Genomic DNA, 8,064 nt, shown 5'->3' on the forward strand with positions numbered 1-8,064 from the left:
GGCCTTTTCTGGCTTGGGCAGAAACAGCCAGCTGAGTGCCTGGCCATACTAGAAGTTTAATAAGTGGTTGCTGGTATGCTCCCTTTTGCCTCTCCTTTTTCTGAGCAGCACCTTCGGTGTCATTCCTTCTCTGTGGTACATCAACATTGAAATGGATTCAGAAATAGCTTTGCAGGAAATTTTTGAGGGGAAAAAAATTCTTAGTATGGTGATCAGGCAGAAGCCTGTAATAGATTTGGCTAGAGGCTGAGTTAACTATAAGAGAATTACATAAAAAATTAGTGTTTCTTTTGAAGCACATTTTTATCCTAAGACATCAAAAGCCTTTCTTTGTCATTTTTTCCAAGATCACAGTTGAATTCTCCTCATCTATAGTTGAATTATACTCAGCAGAGAATGCTGAACCAAACTGCGGAAAGTCGGTGTAGGCGCTCTTGATGGTGGAAATAGAGTAAGTTCTGAAGCAATAAACTGATGTAGATTTATTCTCAATTTATGGTCGTTGATTTTTTTAGAAGAAAAGATAAGAAGACAGTGCGTATAAGTTTGTAAAGTTGTATTTAACCAATATTTTCATGATGGAAATTACAGGTTTTGTTGTCTGAAACTTAAATGTAATAATGGGAAGTAATTTTTATTATGGGATTTTCATTTCTTTTTTTCTTTTGAGGAAGATTAGCCCTGAGCTAACATCTCCTGCTGATCCTCCTCTTTTTGCTGAGGAAGATTGGCCCTGAGCTAACATTCATGCCCATCTTCCTCTGTTTTATATGTGGGATGCTGCCACATATAAAACAGTAAGTAGGTCCATGCCTGGGATCCAAACCGTCAAACCCAGGCTGCGAAGTGGTGTGTGCGAACTTAACTGCTGCCCACCAAGCCGGACCCTTGTTTTATTTTTTAATTTAAATAATTACTGGAAAATAAATTAGTTGAAAGTTATCAGGCGAGAAGCCATTAAAAAACGGATATTTGAGCTTACTTGCGAGCAAGGCAAATAATTTGATCTTGATGTATATGTGCCATCTTAAGATATGTATGCAAAATTTTACAGAATTTAAATTTGCTAATAAAGTCTTTAAACGGCAGATAGCCATGAAAGAAAAGTCAGTGAATTAGTGTATATCTTGCTTTCATTTTAACTGCTATTAAAATTATTTAAACATTCTTAAGGTTCTTAATTTTAAAATGTTGATATTATTACTAATGATCAGCTCGCTGTTGTGTCTCTGTGTGCATTGCAATATTTGGGCTATAGGAAAATAGATCAAAACATGTAGAAAAATTTGAAGGGTCTTGTACCTTTCAATATTACTTGGAAATTTTCATAAGTATGTCACATAGTTCACTTTTTTTTTTAGAGGGAAAGAGCGATAACTGATTTTCCACATTCCTAGGAATTAGAGGCATTTAATGGGTCCCCATAATAATCTGATCACTGAAGCTCTCCTTTCTAAGGGGATACTTCAGGTGTGACGGGCTGCCACCACTTCAGGCTGCTGGACTCTGTTCTCTAGTAGTGATGACACGGTGTGTGGGTGTGTGTGCTAAGCACAGAGGAGTTCCTCCTTGTGAAGCATCTCCTGCACGTCTGCTCTTCACCACCGACCTTGCTCGGGTTCCTGCCTGACACTGCCTTCCAGGGACATGCCATGGCTTAACCCAGGCTTTTGCTGTCCCTGAAGAAAAATCGCTGTCCTGACATTTGAGCAATCTGTGAGGATTTGGTCCTTGTGAATAAGTTTTTCTCCAAGGGTTGCTCTTAATCCTCACACTGTTTAAGTGTTGCAAAGTTTTCTTGAAACCTGAAAATGTGCTTAGAACAATGACATATATATATATATATATATATATGAGATGTTATATAAGTGCTAGCTTCAAAATGTTAGCTATTAGTAGTTTCTTTCCCACATATAAAGAAAATTAAGGCTGTGAAATGTCAATGACAAATTTCAGGATCTGCAATGGGAAATTGGTTATAAGTGAAATAATCATGTTGAAGCTGGCTAGACTCTCATGCCACTGTGCCATATATTTTAACTTTATTACCTTAATATGCATTTCTGAAAAGTTCACTGTGACTAACTTACCTTATTTCTATTTGTTTCTTCACTGTTTCCTTTCAGTCTCTTAAATGTTTAATTTATACTTAATTATTGATATTCTGTTTTACAGATGAGGAAATTGGGGCACAGAGAGACAAAATTTCTTGCTCAGGGTCATATAGCTGATAAGTGGAGGAGCCAGGAGTTTTATCCTAGCTGCAACTCCAGACCCTACTCTTAACTGTTGTGATCCCCTGCCCTGCCTTAGCCTGAAATTTCATAGCACATTCTATATAGATTCATTCCTTCATTGATTTCTCAGTTAGCTCATAGTCACCGAGCATTTACAATGTGTCATGCTCTATCACGGGTGGGAAGGAGAAGTTGCCAATAAGGAGAAAATGGTCCTTAAGTGACTTTTTCCACATATGACTGCATAGGATATGTTAAATTCTCAGTATTGTTTACAAGTCACACCCAAAAGAAAGAAATAGTTGAGATAAAGGACACAGCTATAACTCAGAGACAGAAGCCGTCTGCATAGGCCCGTGAAAGGAGCCTCTAGTTGTCCTAGCCAAACCCTTCAGGACTCGCATTTCCAACTGAAATTTCTCCTGCTGCATTTTGAGCCCACTTCATGTACCCTGTCCTTAGGTAGAGATGAGTATAGTTGTCAACCATTCCCTGTGTTGGACAGTTTGTATATTTGAAAATTATTGTGATATACTCTAATTTCTAATTTGCAGGTTGATTAAACTCAGTTACTTTGCCTTTTCCCATACATTTTATTTCCCAACTCCTAAAATATATTTTAACAAAGGATTACTGGTTAATATTTTTGGGGAAATACAATTTCAGTCTGCTATAATATTTCTCTTTTAAAGTCAATTGCTCACATTAGGATATATATTTAAAATATGATTTTTGAAATTCATTTTAATGTTGGAATTTTTCTATATTTCTTCTCTTTTTAGTATATAAAAGGAGGGAAATACTAATATATAGTATTTGGAGAAGCACATTAGTATCTAGTATATAGGAGGAGGGGTTATTTCATAAACAGAAAAGTGAATGGATAGATAGCTATAATACTGTAGTTTTAAAGAAGCAGAACATTGTTACATGGTATATTGATGTATCTGTTTTCTTCTTGTTCAGTGTCAGGGAAAAGTCATTGACATTGTAACTGTCAAGGTCTCAGCTGTAGCTCTCATGTCTTGCCATCATGTTTCAGAAAAATAATCATACTTATTTAAATGTCCAACCCAAGCACCTTACTGTTACCTTATCTTTGCATATAAAAATCATAGCAAATCAAAATAACAAATGCCTCATAAGGAAAATTAATATTCTTTTGTATATTTATAAGAATCATTTACTTCAGGAACAAGAAACATTTTCTTTTCTGGAATGCATATGACAATTATATTTCATCCTATATATTAATCAAATAGCCCATTTTAATGTAAATGCAGAGCCAAAGTAATACAAAATAAAGTATTATCTTAAAACAAAAGTATTGATTTTCTGAAAACCCACTGGAAAAAATGAAATAAGAGAAATTTGGCTTACAGCTTCCCCAGCCTCACTGCTAACACAGTGCTCCAAGAGCTCTGAAAGGAAAGAAGTGATTGATTACAGACTTGATGGATGAGCCCCTCAATTTATTTCTTAAGAGAAAAAAGCTCCTCATCTTACAGCTAGAGCCACAAGAATTGCTCAAATCCGATTGACTAGATGAATTCTTTATTGAAATGACAATGAATGTAATTACGTTGTTAAGATTGTCAACTTATTTTTTTTTAAACACCTTTGGCAATCCAGACACACTGACATTAGAAACAAAGAAAATGAACAGTTTTATAAACAATGTCCCTTAAAATTCTCAAAACGCAACATCATTGAATCACTATTTGGTGTGATTACTCAATAATAAAAAACTGATTTTTGAGACTATAAGGTTGTGTAAGAACAAATGTACCTTTGGTACTCATAGATTTAAAATAAGGGAAAACATTTCAATTGTTTAGAGGGTTTTTCCCCTATTTTCAACATTCCCTATTTGTATGAAAAAAGGCATAGTTAAATCTGGTTAGCTAATTTCATATGCAAACACTAGAAGGGATGAGGTTTACCATTATGGCCTATTCTGACATACATGGCAATAATGGAATTTTAATTAGAATTAAGACTTTGTAAAAGAATAGTTAATATATACTATGAATGGTATTGAACAAAAGAACTACTATTTTATAAAATCTTCCCTGTTTTCATTCTTTTCACTTTTATTTTGAAGACTAAAACAGAAATGGAAAAATAGCTTGGAGATTACAAATTATTCCTTTTATTTGAAGACATCGATCAGTCTTTCATGCTTGATATACGCTTTTTCGGAATGTAAACCTATAGGATATGTTGACCACACAGTTTAAGAACATTCTCTGATGAAAAAACCAATGTAAGGATACTCTTTTTTCATTTTTTTTGACACAAATTCAGATTCCACATTTGAAATTATGCCCTTGATTTCTACGTCTTGATTTGGTACATACGTTTAGTACTTAAAATGTAATTGTTTATGACCAGATTCTGGGCTTCATTTATCCTGTGAGTGATTTCTAAGCTTGGAACGTAGACACTCTCAATATATTTTAAATAGCAAAAGCTTATTTTCAGAGAAAAAAAGTAAAGGAAATGCTGTTTTATGGAATGAAAGGAAGTATACACTAGCAATTTCACATTTAAAATTTAGGTTTTTGCTACAACTTTTAGCGCTTCAAATCTTTGAAAAAAATCAGTTAAAAAACTTTAAATCTAAAATTTTCCTCTATGTAATCTTCACATTAAACATCAAAAGCTGGATGCAATGCTGCTTTACCTCCTTTTTGCATGTCATAGAAAGTTGAGGAACTGACTTCAGTTTCCTTTCCTTAACATCTATGCTGATGGTCATAATCTTTACTCATGTTTTTCCTCTTTGATTGGTCAGAAATTAATCTATATTATAAAATTTCAAAATCTGTTTTTTAGGACAGATTTTGCTAATTTACATTTTTATGAGAACTATGATTTAAATTTGTTCTTGACCCATTCTATGAAAGATATGTAACTTATATTGTAATCTAATAAAATAAATGTTCATCAGCTGTTTGACTCAGTAGTATATTTACCTGTTGAGGAATTCAGCATCTGAATATAAACCTCTTGGCCCCTAAAGTGCATCAAAACCCAGGGCTGGGCTTGAACCCAGCCCGGGGATCCCCTCTGCTCTTTCTCACACATCACATGTAACATGCGTCAGGGAGGCCTCTGTGGGCAAAGGTAGGTTTGTTTTCTCTCTTGGATGCCCTGGGTTGCTCTAGTGTTGTCTCTGAGCTCTTCTATTTTATTGATATTCAAGGGGAAAGAGCAGTGGATCGGAAGTCGAGTGACCTGGTTTCTTCCCTTATCTGCCACCTCTACTACCAGGACTTTCTCTCTGCCTAAATGTCTGTACTTTTGAAATGGGAGTGTTAGGCTCTAAAGGCATTTTCCAGATTGAAACTGCAATGTCTATGGCTTATAAGACAGGAGTCTTACCTGTGACTCTCCTTGCCATCTTGGAAAATAAGAAGAGTCTTGCAAGCTGCTATGGAGTTCTGACAGGCTAGACCTGAAGATTAATCTTTTGGATGATCCTAATGATTACAGTGCCTGTAGCCTAACTAAGTAGTCAGCTTGTAAGGTGACAAATTCTATGATAAACTTCAATTGTGATGAATATCTATGATTCAAAGAATATCGTTCCAGTTTCCTTGAAAGATTAGAACCTTCTCTAATTGCTTTATTAATTTAATTTAGTCCTATTACTTCATCTAATGATTGACTCAAACTTGCTTTAAAATAGTGCTAATTGAAAGTTTATAAAAATGTATTCTTCATTTAAGTTCTCTGAGAAAGCAAAACTCACTCCTACATCTAATTTCCTTAAATTACATTTGACATCCTAATAATGAATGATCTTATCTTAAATGTCAATTTTTGAAATATCACTTCAGTAATATTACGGAGGATGAAAAATAAGACAGCCTGAATGTAGTCAGAGTGATCATACAGCAGATAATTTCTATTATACAGGAGAGAAGAATTAGAGCTTTGAAAGAAGGCAGTGATGACTGGCTTGACAAGAAAGGGGATATGTGGAAAAGTCACAGTAGAATGACCAAATTGGATCTAATGTGAGAGAAGCATGACATCTGCAAAGACTTTCTGATACTGGCCTTGGAAGATTGCATGGATTCTGGTGTCTCAAACAGAGATATAAGATAAGAAGTATATATTTTGACTTAAAAGTATACACTTAGAAGATTTGATATATGCTGGTGCCTAAATGAATGTTTCATAAAAGGGAAGTTAGTGGTTATTAGTACTTTTATCTTATTACTAGGAAATGAAATGCAGATACAGAAACACACATGAAACAAATATATAGCCCAATGAGATATTTTAAGGTGGATACCCTTGTAACTGCCACTCAAATCAATAAATAGAACTTTTCCAGTGCCCCACGGTCCTCTCCATGATCCTTATGCCAGTTCTAATCTCCTTCCTGCCCTGAAATGGGATCACTATCCTATCTAGTGACCACATTCTTGCACTTCTTTCTAATGTTATATTCAAGTGAGAATCCCTCAATAACAGAATTTAGAAACTAAAACTTTGCTGTCTTTTAGGTCTTTCATAGTCTGTTGAAGAACGCTGGGTGTTTGATCTGTAGATTGAGTCATGATCTGGATTTTGGAGTCTGTAAGACCAGTGTCTGCTTGTCTCTTTTCTGTAATGTTATCAGTGGTGACTTGTAATGCATAGATCCACTAACTCATTCCGGGTTGCAGAAGAAGTCATACTCCAATTCTATCATTTCTATTTAATTTATTAATTTAATACTTCTCTAAAGAGACACTGTTTGGTTACCCAACAGAAAATTCAAACTGGAAAGGTATGATGAATGTTTTAGTCTGCCCTTTTATGTACCCATTTTCAAGATAATTAATTGGTTCCCTATCACCCTTCAGTTTTAACCAAATAGTTTCTAAATCTATTGTGAATAAGTGACTCTTCCATCTTCGGCCAGTAAGAGCTGCTTCAAGTTGCTCTTAGATCACTTTTTGACAGGACCGCCCTGGTCTTCGAAGGCTTCCTTGCTGTCTGATATGGAGACATTTTACTCTCATTTTGTATACTTCTTGCTCGAGGCCTGGAATCAGCCATTTCTCCAGGAAGTCCGAGTTTCTTTGAGTGATAAATGATAATTTAAGACTGCAATCTAGGAATTAGGAATGCTCATAGTAAGCAGATTGCACTTGTAACAAGTAGTCAGCAAAATACAGTAGAAATGAGTATCCCAATAGCATGAGTTCATATAGGTATTTCTAATTCAAATGCAGGTCTATAGGTTTTTTAAATTTAACTCTTCTGTATTACACCTATATTTCCTTTCTTCCACTGTAAAAATCTTTATTCTCAATATCACAAGCAGTGATAGAGATAGAATAACTCATAATTACTCATTTGCTTAATACATTAGAATACAATAATCTGAGAATAACAATACTAATAAATAGTACTACCTCTAATATAATTAATGAGCATAGTTAAAAGTATTTTTTCATAAAAACCCTCCTTATTTATTCCACGATTTAACAATATGCGAGCACATAGTTGTTCAATACTATCTTCATTTTAACCTTTAGTCTTACTTAGACCTTCAAATATCTATAGATTTAATGCTGGCCACCAGTTCTTACAGTGACATTTTATAGCCATTTTAGTAGTCTGAAGTTCGTTCTCTAGTAAATTCCTCAGGAAGAGCTTATGGGAACAATATATCCTGAGTTGTTACATGTGATAATAGTTTGGACTTTTTTATGTGTGTGTGAGGAAGATTCACCCTGAGCTAACATCAGCTGCCAATCTTCCTCTTATCTTTTTTTTTTTTTTTGCTTGAGGGAGATTAGCCCTGAGCTAACATCTGTGCCAA

This window comes from Equus przewalskii, chromosome 2 (genome assembly GCF_037783145.1).
Source record: "Equus przewalskii isolate Varuska chromosome 2, EquPr2, whole genome shotgun sequence".
Taxonomy (NCBI): Eukaryota; Metazoa; Chordata; class Mammalia; order Perissodactyla; family Equidae; genus Equus; species Equus przewalskii.